At 40.1% G+C, this 13,000-nt stretch overlaps 1 protein-coding gene across 5 annotated transcripts in view; it reads right to left on the bottom strand.

The window, feature by feature from the left end:
• The window catches only part of si:cabz01090165.1 (uncharacterized protein LOC100333421 homolog), a 268,340-nt gene extending 261,270 nt beyond the window's left edge, over positions 1-7,070 (bottom strand). For 2 of the 5 annotated variants that reach the window (XM_037462755.2, XM_062561289.1), the window contains exon 1: positions 5,729-7,069. The gene's annotated coding sequence lies outside the window, so the exon portion shown is untranslated. Of the gene's footprint in view, positions 1-5,728 lie in introns of all 5 variants that reach the window. The other 3 variants (XM_062561287.1, XM_062561288.1, XM_062561286.1) reach the window with 3 other exon arrangements.
• Between the last annotated feature and the right edge of the window lie 5,930 nt (positions 7,071-13,000).

Below are 13,000 nucleotides of genomic sequence, written 5' to 3'. Positions count from 1 at the left end.
TTTTTCAAGTTTACTTCATAATGTTGTTCAGTTTTTAAACCCTAACAGTTACAGTGGGTTTTTTTCAGTTTGCGCATTTTTTGTGTTAACTATATTGTTGTTAAACGTAAGAAGGAATGTTATAGCTTGTGGATATGGAACTAAAAAGACAAAATCTTTGTTTTTTTTGTTGGTTTTCTCATATTAACCGTAAAGAACCGATAAGAGACCTAAACAAAAAGAGCTATTGTAAATGATAGAACCAATACACTCCCAACTATTCATCATGGTCAATGATTTATTATCAGTCAATAATCTAGACTGTAAAGTGTCACTGTAATAATTAGTCTGATCTTGTTTGGTTGTGCTGAGAAAGCCATGTAACAAAATTGTCTGCAACAAATTTAACAATTAACAGTTCATATCAAAATATGTAAGAGTTACTCTTAAATCAATCATCAGAATGATAGTACTTTGCCACAAGACACAAATAGTTTAAATATATGTTAACATAATTTAAAGTTAGGTGTTGTGCTAAATTGTAACACAATCAGTGAAAATTAAGCACAGCAGCATATTATTTCAGTTTTTGAACAAGAGGATTGCACCGCACCCCTTTTTTTTTTTTTTTAAACGTGCATCTGCCCACAACAACTACTAAACCCCTCCCCGTCAGCCGGTCCGTTCGCCCCCCCAAAGGTTGCAAATCATGCAAAACACTGTATTTCGTACATACACAATTCAAATGATCAAGTTCTTTATGAATGAAATATTAATTGGACTAATTAAAACAATCACACACATATACAAATAAGTACACACACACACACTCTATCAGCTTCTCATAATGTTTTAATTCCCACTCCGCCCAGGCTTAAAACAACTAATCGACAACAAAAACTGAGTGCTACTGTGTTCTTTCATTATACTACACGATCCATCAGTGAGCTGTCAGATATGACCTTCAACTTGAAAAAGAGGGTCAGAGAGAGGGAGACGGACGAAAGAATACATCAAGCAACCAAGAGAAAATAAGGGAGCGGGTGCAGAGGAGAAAAGATGGAGATGGATAAAGTAGATTGATCTACAGTGGAAACAGAACGACACAGCGAGACGTAATAAGCATTATATCGCTGTCCTGCTGAGATTAGCATGCTGAAACCCATATTGAATTTACACTGTAGTTGAGCTTGTCACGTGTCCTCACACCTTTGGCTCTCATGGGGTCTGCATCACGCCGACTCACATTCAATTTAAACTTGACACGATTTACCATTTTTCTCATTAATACTTCTGCTGTCAGATTAGACGTGAAGGCTCACTCCGGTGGCCAGAGGAAGAGAAGAAATGACCCTCTTGTTACACGTCAGTTATGTGCTCTGAGCTGTTTAATTACATTCAAACTGGATCTTTACTGTGACAGGGGAAGGAATTCCTCATTTAACAAAGAAAAAAGACAAGAAATGTTTATTTATGAAACCGTTGAGTTGTTGCTGAAGTTTGAAGCAATCCTCAAACATGCCTGGAATAGTTTGCTTCCAATGAGCTGTTTCAGCTTCCTGACCGAGGCGGAATGTACCACTTGCCCTTCACTTCTCAGTCAGATTAACATCGTTAGCAGCCGTTAGTGCCGTTAACTGCCAGCATGGACATCTCTATGTTTCACTTTGCGAAAAAACGGCACATTGTTCAGGTTTAATAACTAAACTAAATAACCCGACTTTTATTAAATCTTTTCATGAAAAAAAGGACTCTTATCATTTTACACCACTGTTAATTGTTCCTTTAGTCCAACAAAGCAAATGAACTTCACTCCCTTATTTGGGCATAAATGTAGGTCACATGCCTGTGCTCTATTTAGAAAAGCCTTTATCACAAAACAATTTACTAAAATAAATTAGAGAAAGGACATGAGGAGGAGGGGTGAAAATTAAGAGGGGCATAAATAAATTAACACTTTATAACAGTATTTGTGTCATGTGTGGGAGTAAGTGAATATTACTGCACCGGGTAAAAGCCACCAACTACTGACAACAATTTAGATCACAGAGGCAATGAATAGCCAAACTTCGGTTTAGTCTATACCTCTTAGTGTTAACAAGATGAATTCCAAAATGGGAAAGGATTAATGTAAATATATTTTCCATTGTTCTCTTTGCTTTAGGGAAAACTCAAAATGAAAGTCATAATAAGTTCCTATTTTCTATAACAATTGTGGTGTTCGTAGTCTTGCTGTAATTTCCCCTACCATACTAAAAAAATAAAAACCAACAAATACAATGTCAACAAAGTGTGCAGCATTGGAAAGGAAATTACCTTTTACTGATAAGACGGACTACCTGGGGACCAAAGAAAGAAGTTCAGTCAACTATTTCATTTGAAGGTAATATTTATGTTAGGTAATGCTTAGTAGAAAGCTGTAGAGCTACAACATATCTCCCCACAGCCAATCAGAGAATCTCTGAAAATAAAAAAGAATGCAGGCAAGGCCAGTGAGCTAGTTTTGATGGACAGATGGATGAAGAAACAGATGGTGAATGGATGGAGGGATTCAGTGTGTAGCTCCAGGCAGAGAGAGATTAAGTCACAGATTAATTTATTTACCACACAAGATGCAGAGTTTCCACTGGAATGTAAAGCACACATTATGATCTGGATATTTGTTACGGCCTCTTACCTGCTCATCTGTCGTTGGAGTGGGGGCGTTGTTACACAACAAGCATTTATGTGTAACAAGTACCGCTTCTGAAATGTTTCTGAATGACTACTCCACCAAACAAAACCACTAACAACTGCATTGCACTTCAACTTGTTCAGAAAATAAGTATTTCTGCATGGTGGCCTGAAAAGATTGAACCACAATTTAGTTTGCACAAAAAAGCTTTCTAGAAATTGGGTGTGCTTCATTTTGTAGCTGGTGTGCATGTTAAAAACTGAGCAGTCTATTAGTAGACGGTGGACAAAGTACCAGTTAAAAGTAGCAAACTTTGTGGTTACCAATAGTATAACCTCATTGAAGGTTGGTTTCAAAGATGGGCATAGAAGAGCACAATTATGACCTATATTCATTTCACAGGTATACCTTGAAGCAAAATTATGATTGAGAAATACTCACTATTTTACAATCCACCAACATTGACAATACCTCATGGTTCTTTTGATATCCAGTGGACCATGACCCTGCATAGTCATGGGATGGCAGTCCGGCAGTGTCTTACAACTTTCATTGTCTCTATTTACCAGTAGGGGGAAACTTCTCTGGGTTGCAAAAATAAGTCGGATAAGGCGGCAACGGAAGACCCGCAAACCAAAGGCTATCATCAAACAAATGGGGAATGTAATGATCACTTCTTAGTGTAAATGGATTAGTCACATGTTTGTTTCTTTTCAGCAGGTTCCAAAACTAATTCCGAGGTAGAACTGACTTTGAGGATACAAAGTCTTGTCTGTTAATCACATTTGTAGCTTCTACTCGATTAGATGCATACGACTTGAGTTTGGGGACAGTCTTTCCTGTGTTTGTCTGAAACGGGAAAGGCAGCCAACAAAATGTGTCATAGGTAGAGGAAGGTGGAAAACACATCAGTGCGGGATGCTGAGAATAAGTGTGGAGGTGGGACGCACTCTCTCTCTGCTAATGGGAAGTGAAGGACTCTGTAATGCTCTTCATATGATAATAGTCGCCACAAAACAACGCGTCACTCCAGTTGCATTAACACATTTCCTCCTTTTATCACAGTCAAGCACCAGGTGGATTCTCTATGGCTTCATTCTCTGTCCGTGCCAACCTGTCTGCCAGTTTGCTTGTATAAGCAAGTCTGTCTCTTGTTTACAGTGTGAGTAGGCCTTTGCCAGAGCTAGCCGGAAAGGATCAACAAACACTGCAAAAAACAGAGACGCCCCTCCTTTTCCCCAAATCCTGCTACCTCTTAAGATCACAATTCTATTTGAAATGTGTACATAATTCAGAAGTAGTAGCAACTTGGCCATTTTAGGGCTAATCAGTAAGAGCAACCATTGGTAACCATTTTGGTAATCTGACAACCACTTTATTGTCACGTTTAATGTCCAATGTGAAAAATTCAGACAGTGAACAGAACACGAGTTTACTTCAATATTTCACAATTTTACTATATTCAATAAAATGTATTTCTTTAATTAAGAATGTTCATAAAGTTATATCTAATTATTTAAAATATATGGTGATTAAATGACAATCATAATCTCAGTTTTGGTAACAAACGGCTAATGCATTGCAAACACTTTTAAAGAGTTATTGTTGAGGCCTTGTTATTTCTATTCATATTAATATTTAAAAATAATAAACCAGCAGAAAAGACTGCACAGTAATTATCAAATGAATTAGGATAAATCAAAATATAGATAACAAACCAGAAGAAGCAAAAATTGGTACTGCGCAAACAGCTACACTAACTTTTGCTGCACTAAACTGCAAAAGCTTTCATTGTTGTGGGGGTCCAAAAGATCTTTGCAACCTAATTGGGGGTTTTAAAAACCAATTATACATTAGGTCATTTCCATGGACTGAAACAACATTATCAAGTTATGTATTTAATGGATTGTACTATCGATATTCACTTCTCAGACTTCTTCTGGTCTTCGGGTTAACAGGCACTTGTTAATCAGCTAACCCTGACCTCTGACCCTAAGGGGCCAGGTTTGTAGCCCAGTCCACTTTTCAACCATTAGTGCTCCCCATCCGTATCAGAGCTATCCATGGTTCTGAAACCATCCAGAGCCCACTGTGGTGCAACACCATTGCTAGAGATCTCAAACCACATCCATTCACTACATTGTATCTGAAACCTTGGCTGACCTTGTTACCGGGACACTGTCTAACATTGTTACACTGCTCTCTGGAGTAGGCTGTCTCTAAGTAGCTTCCCCTGGTCCCGAATGACAGTAAACTTATTTGAATCTATTCATGATCTACACGCACCCTGTCCAAATATTTTATTTCCAACCACACATCTTCTCCCACAACATCTCTCTGCCATTCTCTTTTATTTTTAGGCATCCACTGTTGGAGATAGGGGATGGTCCTTCCACCACACTCTTCTTCCTTCTCTCTTGTGTTCTCATCTCCTACCCTCCTGCATAATAGATGTGGCTGTAACGCCAGTCAACTGGAGCGGCATGATGAGGCAGCTTTAGAAACAGAGAGAGAGATCCCCCTGGAATGGGTTATATTACTGCGCTTCAACCAAAGCGCGTGAACGGACGCCCCCGTGGATGCGCGCGCATTAGACTGATGCGCGCGCACACACACACACACACAAATACGCACGCACACATTCCCATAGATGAACAGCGGGGGCTGTCAGCAAAGCTAAGAAAAAATCATCGCGGCACAGAAGCTTGATGAGAAAAAAACAATGAAGTCTGATGCAGCAGAGAGGAACACCGCATGCAAGGGTCGGCGCGCTACATTTTTTAGAGGGCTTTAAATAAATCACCCGCCTGAGAGCATGACAGAGTCCACCAACAGTGCCAGCACACAGGCACAAAAAACAGAAGAGCAGTCAGAGAGGGAGCGGGATTAAATCCGAGCCCTAATCAGATTACAGAGACGATTCATTTCCTGGACACTAAGAATAAAACTACTGTTGGCACTGCAGTGAGCCAGGCATTCCCCATGGCAAAGAGAAAAAGGAATTGCATAGCGCACCGAGCATCTTCCGCCATCTCACACACCCTGCGTTATTAACAACCGATCAAAGAGCCTTACCTTCATCGATCTCTCCACCTTCTCTCCTCTCAGTTTGCGTCTTTTTCACCAGACTCTCTTCACCTTCTTCTTCCTCGTCCTCTACGTCCGCTAGCAGATGAGTTTTAAATCACAACGAGAAGCCCCTTGACAGGCGTTAAAAAGAAAAGAAAAAGGGTGATCAGGTTCCGCTGCTTATCCCAACTCCTGCTCTCCTCTCCCGCGCGACTCCTTTCCCATGCACATACAAACAGAAAGAGGCTCTATAGGTAGTTTTCTGGGGGCTGAATAGACGGGACTCTGTTGTGTGTGCGTGTGGGTGTGTGTTTGTGTGTATGTGTGTGTTGGGACTGGGTGGCAGCAGAAGCGGCTGCAGCAGAATAAGCGGAATTACCGGCACAGACGTGCGCGCACACGGGCAGCAGAGACAGAGAAAAGGAGGGCGAACCGGCCATCCAGGTGCCGGTAGTCCTCACTGTGCAGACCCACGACAAGGGTTCAAGTACACATCCACAAACGATGAGGGCGGGTGGGTGATGCTCATCTCAATTCCCATTTAAAATACACATTAGTATATATCGTGCGTTTTTGCTTTAAACCGCAAATAAGGAACTGAGGAGGGTGTCCTTGAGTGCAAATTACGTTTCAAATATCCGAGCATCGGACTGCGGGCTTTGAACGGGGAGAGGAGGAGGAGGGAGGGGGGGCGTCTGTCCCCCAGAATGTGCAGCTGTCCCCCAGAACGTGCAGCTATCCGTCCAGGTTGGGCCAAATAAAACTATTTCGATTCCCCCACACTCGAAAAAAAAAGATATTCCCGTAATGCGCGCGGTTTCCCTCCGCCAACGCGCGGGCTGGCACCTGTCCGAAACCTAGAGAGAAGATGCAATCCGGGTCCGGCACACTGGAAGCGGGTCAGGGCGGTGTCTAGCTCAGTCCTCCGTGATCAATGATAACTCGTAAGACTGACAAACAACTCTGATAATCCACCGAGCAGCCCTGAAAATATTATTCAGGATGGTAAAATAATTCTAAGGGAATGAGCGATGGAGTGGCAACGACTGAAGCTCTACTTACAACTCCCCGTGAAAGCGTGCACGGCTGTGCATACTGAAACTCGCCGATTTTTTGGAGAGAAAAAAAGAATCGCCACCCGTTGGAGGACGCAGTAATCCTGTCCGGGATTCCGCCCGCTACATCCCCTCCGCGTCTCCGATCCCGTCTTTCGGTGGCAGACGCTTCAAGTTTGACTTCCTGCGAGAGAGATTTCAGCGGGTTTTCCTTGTTGATTGGAGGCAGCTGTAGGTGCACTTGGCCGCATGGCTGGTGGTGGAAGGGAGGGGGCTGTGTATCGGAGGCTGCGCGAGGGTTTCCAACATAAAGACACACCCATACGGCCTGTCTGCTTCTATCCATCCATCCATCTGTCAGCCAATCTACATATGCATACACATCTCGTCATCCATCTATAAATGTATCTTTCTCTCATCAACCATCAGTACCATCGTTAATTATTGTTTGCGGTATAAAGATTAAAGTTTAGACAAAAGTACTGGCTACCACAATCATATTGTTCCCCTAAGCTGGCATTCTTGTTTCAGTGGCATATATTTTTACTTTTAACAAACACAGATATATGTCAGGAAACGGTGCTGGTGCAGGCTGAACGAGGCAGGACTCAAACGCAGGCTTCGCAAACAGGTGCTCTTTATTCAAAGAAAAACCGAGGAAGGACGTGCACCAACGACGAGAAAAGAGACAACAGGCACACAAAGCTTAAATACACTAGGGAGGTGCAGGTGATTGGACACAGGTGGAAACAATCAGGCAATCACAGGACAAGGCAGGAAGTGAAGTTACCCAGGGACACAAGAGACATGAAAACATAAGACAGGAAGCAGAACCAAACCGTGACAATATAGGTGTTGAATACATTTAAAATTCTCATTTCAGTGACATAGAACTTTTTTGTTACAGTTAAATCCTATTTCATGCTGCTTTACTACCATCTACAATGAAATGCAGACATGAATGAAGCCAATTAAAAATGTGTCATCAATTACAATGATATTTTTTGTGAACTGGAATTCAGAATTCCACACATTTTCATTGTACAGGCATAAAATGTATGCATGTGCAAGCATGTACATTCACTTAACTTATACCTCAGTACTAACAATGAACTTAAATAGTTAAAACACTGAATACTGACATTGCCACATTCTGTGAATCTCTATATAAGAGACAAAAGTGACTTAGATGCTAAAACATGACAACTAACAATCCGCTAATTCAGGAGAAAAAAGCTTCATATCCTGTCTGGCTTCCCCATTAATGTTTAGAGTGAAAGCTTTGTTTTCTGAGAATTTATCTGCTCCGAGCATTGAAAGACAAATTAAAAAAAGATCTCGAAAGACGCATCCAGAAGCCTCTGTGCATTGACTTTGCATGGAATCTACTCCCGCGAAGAATTCGCTTCGCTTTTGGTGTGAACGCAGCATTAGAAGTAATCGGTCGAAAACACAAAACGATAAGAATTAGTAGTGAAGTTACACAAAAACTGACATCATTTATAGCAATGAGGAGGAGTAACATGCTTAACAAAAGAAAAAACTGAAAATCCTCCTGGCAATTTTATTTTGTACTTTTATGAATTAAAATACTACTATATATTAATAATACTACATATAAAAATGCATGGTGGAGAAGGCTGCGTAGACTGTTCACAATAGCAAGTGCTAAAATGTTTGAGTTCAAAAGGAAGACCAGCCAACAGATTGACATGTGTGTGTCCAGAGCTTCAGGCACTACACTCCCCTGTTCATCAAGCTTTTCCAGGAGGTCTTCCATATTCTGTCCAAAAGGTCCCATCCTTGTCTAATAAAGTCTCAGCAGAAAAAACTAAAGTTTACTCATACATACATAAAACATGAAATATTTCCATATTGCTGTATTAACAGTGTTTCCCCTAGTTAGGATTGCGAATTCAGGGTGGGGGGTATTAGTTTTGCAAACGGTTCAGCCGCCCGGGGGATAGTCACAGGCATCGTCCCGACAGTGTGTACAATCTTTTACCTCATCTTTTCAGCATTAAAACCACTTTGGGTTCTGAAGAGCGGTACCAGCGTTCATCGACTTTGTGCACTTTTAGATTAGAAATGATCAATATTAAGAGGAGAGATTATAAGAGAGTCACTCTGTCTGAGCTGAATGTATAGAGTGATGGATTCTCTTCTCAGTTTAGGAAATAGTTACTGTATGTATTTCTATGTAAAATGTTATGTTTATTTTGGGTCAGTTGGCCAGAACATAAGTGAAAACATCTCTTTCTATACTGTAAAAAGTTAAGATTGATTTCATGCCAGGTCATGGGAAATGGGATTTTTATTTGTCTTCATAAGATATCCTAATGGATGAGTCAGCCTCTTGATCACATACAACATGAAATTGTTTAGCATTGATGATTCAGGTCTATATGCACAATTCTTTCTCAATGCATTCCTGGATTACTTTTTACTTTTTTTTAATACTTTGAAACAACTCTGCACATCACAAGCATACTTTGCTTATGAAGTTGCAAAAAGTATTTTTTTTCCTAAATAACAGAGGGCAAGACAGTTACGCTATTTCTTTGTGAAGGACTCGGGCCACCTTCATTGGGACCACACAGGAAAAGTAAACATAAGAATGTGTCAGGCCATGTTTTTGGTGACTGACATAACTGTGAGGGGGGAGGACGAACTTAGTGCAAAGAGGGCAAGGAGTGAAAGCATTTTAGGGTGATGGGTTGGCTGCTGTCGCCAGCCCAGCCATGAATTAGAATTAGATCCCTCGGGGGGCATTGTGCGTGGGCTGAATGCTGGATATTGCGTCGCTATGTGTTAAGTGGAAACGTGCTGCGCATCTCTCAGTGTGACACCAATACCGCCTCACATGAAGGAGTGTGAGGAGAAACATGACAATGGAGGACAAATGATTAGCCGTGATGGATGAGTTGTGACTCGGTGATAAAAGCCATGGGTGCGGGGAATATTGAGAGCCTGGTATGCACACGCACACACACACACATGTATAAAACAAGTGAGAGGTAATGTTCACTGAACTTGACGAATGGATAAAGAATGAATTTGGTTTGGAATCAAGGATATCGCTATAGATACTATATTTAGTTGGAATGCTTCAAGCATTCCAAGTATTGTTCTTCTAATCTTTATTCCGCCTTATTCTACTATTTCTTCCGCCGCACCTTTCAACTCCTTCACACTTTCAGCTATTAAGACCATTCAAATATTAAAATGTTCAGCTCATTCAGGGGAGGGGTGCTATGACTTTTCAGCTTTTTAGCTCTTATAATTGAATTAATATAAATTAATATCTTCAACCTTTTTAACATGGTTTCCTAATGGATTAAATTTTCAAATCCTTTCAAAACTTCTTCAACTTTCAACTTTTTCAGCTTTTCCAATCTTTCAGCTAGAGACACCATTTAAACTTTAAAATGTTGACACAAGTCTTAACAATTTTATTAAAAAAACAGCTTGTTGATATCTATTATACTTTTTTCATAACCACTAATTATGTTTCAGTAGTTTTGGGGTTTCTTTCGAATTTAGAGTGGAGTTTTCCGGATTGTCCAGCGATTTAGAGTGAGCGCCTTGTCAGGATTCAGTAAAAAAAAAAGAGGCACTTTTATCTTTACGGCCACAATATTCACTTTTCAGCCTTCATTTAAAAAGAAAACATTAGCCGTGCTTGTGCTGGTTGGACTCGTATAAGTTTGAAATCTCAGAGTCATTTACTTTTTGCGTGAGGAGCCCGATTGTGAGACAAAGTCTGCCCCGAGCCCCATAAGCTTCCATACAAATCTGCCGACATTTAAAAAAAAACACACAGCCGGTACACTTTTTGTAAACGGCTGTTTGAGCAGTTTTAAAACACACAGAGACATACAAACTACACTCATGCGTTTGATAGGGTCTTGGGTCTCTCAAAATGTCATTATTTTTTGGCTACCCCATATAGTTTTGCTCCAGGAAGCATTTGTTTGAGGTGTGGATTTTGTCTAAATCTCTTCACTCTCTTCGCCGTGAGCTAATTAGCGACCAGCTGTTGATCTATGGCCATAAAGACGTAGCTCAGGGACGTGCAGGTTTAACCGTGGTTAGATAACGGTACGTATGGACGTGCAGGTTTAACCGTGGTTAGATAACGGTACGTATGGACGTGCGTGTCGTGAGTTGGGACGGAGACCCGGGATGAGCAGACCGTAAGTAATGTGGAGGCTGGACCGTAAGATATTTGAGACATGTGAGAGCCATAAGTACTAGATTGCTAGCTAGCTATACTGCTAACAAGGCTACTCCCCGCTGGAGACATAAACCGTGGGTGTGACGTTGTTCATTCGGTGTTGTCATTAAGCTGCAGGCACGTGAGTTTATTTTCTTACGCGAGTGATACTATTAATAACCTTTTCGCGGACCGCAAGAAGGTCCGTAGGTTAATAAGCACGTCAAAAGTTACGGGGAGTGGCGTGACGTTGTTCCTTCGGGGATTGAGCTGCAGATACGTGAGTTTGTTTTCTTACGCGAATGACAGGAGATCGTTTGGTCTTTATTTTACACAACAGAGCGTCAACTTAATATACTATTAATAACCTTCATCGGACCGCAAGAAGGTCCGTCAGTTAATAAGCACGTCAAAAGTTACGGTGGACCAGCCGGCGTTAGGGGGGAGGAGGGGGTTCGCTGGTGGGCGAAACTGCGCACTGAGGAGTGAACAATTGTAATCGAGATGGGGGCTGTAGTATTTGTGTGTGTCCACTAACATTTAATTGTCCAAGTGAAACACGTAGTACTTGTATTAGTCATTGGCGCTGTATGCGTCCATGTTTATTTCACAAAACCGCGCATCTTTATGACATCATCAAGACATGACGGTTAACTTATCCGGAAGTATCCAGGGGCGTTTCTGATGGGACCGCCACGAAGCTTTCAGTAATTTCTACACTATTTGCAAACTTTCGAGGCACTCACCAACCATGCAAAATGTTTTTATATTTTATTTTGACTTGTTGCCAGGATCTTCTCCTGTCTTGTTTATTCTGTGCACATGGGCAGGTGCCACTGTGTATGGTAGGTTGTGTCATCAGTGTATTAATGAGTGAGAGATGTCATCTAGTATTAAAGCTCTTTGAGTTGTCAGAAGACTAGCAAAGCGGTGTACAAGTTCATTAAGTTTGAATGAAAAAGATTCAGCAATGTTTAGAAGTAATTTAAGCTTTTATTAGTTCTGTATTTTGTCAAATTCATAGAAGCTTCCCCCATTTCTGTTTTTTCCAATTCTTTCAAGTTCGTTTCAGCTTTTCTCATTTCTGTATTTTTAGCAATTTTTAAATGTATTTCAGCCTTTTTTATTTCAGCAATGTTTAGAATAATTTCAGCTTTTATTATTTCTGTGATATCAAATTCATAGAAGCTTCTCCCATTTCTGTTTTTTGGATATTCTTTCAAGTTCATTTCAGCTTTTCTCATTCATGTATTTCAGCTTTTTCTATTCTTTCAGCAATGTTTAAAATAATTTCAGCTTGTTGCATTTTAAGCAACTTTTTGAAATTAATTCCAGCTTTTATTATTTCTGTGATTTCAAATTCATAGAAGCTTCTCCCATTTCAGTTTTTTTGCAATTGTTTCAAGTTCATTTCAGCTTTACTCATTTCTGTATTTTCAGCCATTTTAAAATGTATTTCAGCTTTTTCTATTCTTTCAGCAATATTTAGAATAATTTCAGCTTGTTTCATTTCTGTACTTTAAGCAACTTTTTGAAATTAACTTCAGCTTTTTGCATTCCAACGCATTTTCAGCAGGAAATGCATTTTCTAGTATTAGTTGGAATGCTTCAAGCATTCCAAGTATTGTTCTTCTAATCTTTATTCCGCCTTATTCATCTTCTTCATATTATTCTTCTATTTCTTCCGCCGCACCTTTCAACTCCTTCACACTTTCAGCTATTAAGACCATTCAAATATTAAAATGTTCAGCTCATTCAGGGGAGGGGTGCTATGACTTTTCAGCTTTTTAGCTCTTATAATTGAATTAATATAAATTAATATCTTCAACCTTTTTAACATGGTTTCCTAATGGATTAAATTTTCAAATCCTTTCAAAACTTCTTCAACTTTCAACTTTTTCAGCTTTTCCAATCTTTCAGCTAGAGACACCATTTAAACTTTAAAATGTTGACACAAGTCTTAACAATTTTATTAAAAAAACAGCTCGTTGATATCTATTATAGTTT

Source organism: Pungitius pungitius, chromosome 3 (genome assembly GCF_949316345.1).
Source record: "Pungitius pungitius chromosome 3, fPunPun2.1, whole genome shotgun sequence".
In the NCBI taxonomy this organism is placed as follows: domain Eukaryota; kingdom Metazoa; phylum Chordata; class Actinopteri; order Perciformes; family Gasterosteidae; genus Pungitius; species Pungitius pungitius.
Note: the sequence above shows the minus strand (reverse complement) of the source record. Positions and strands in the feature narration are given on the sequence as shown.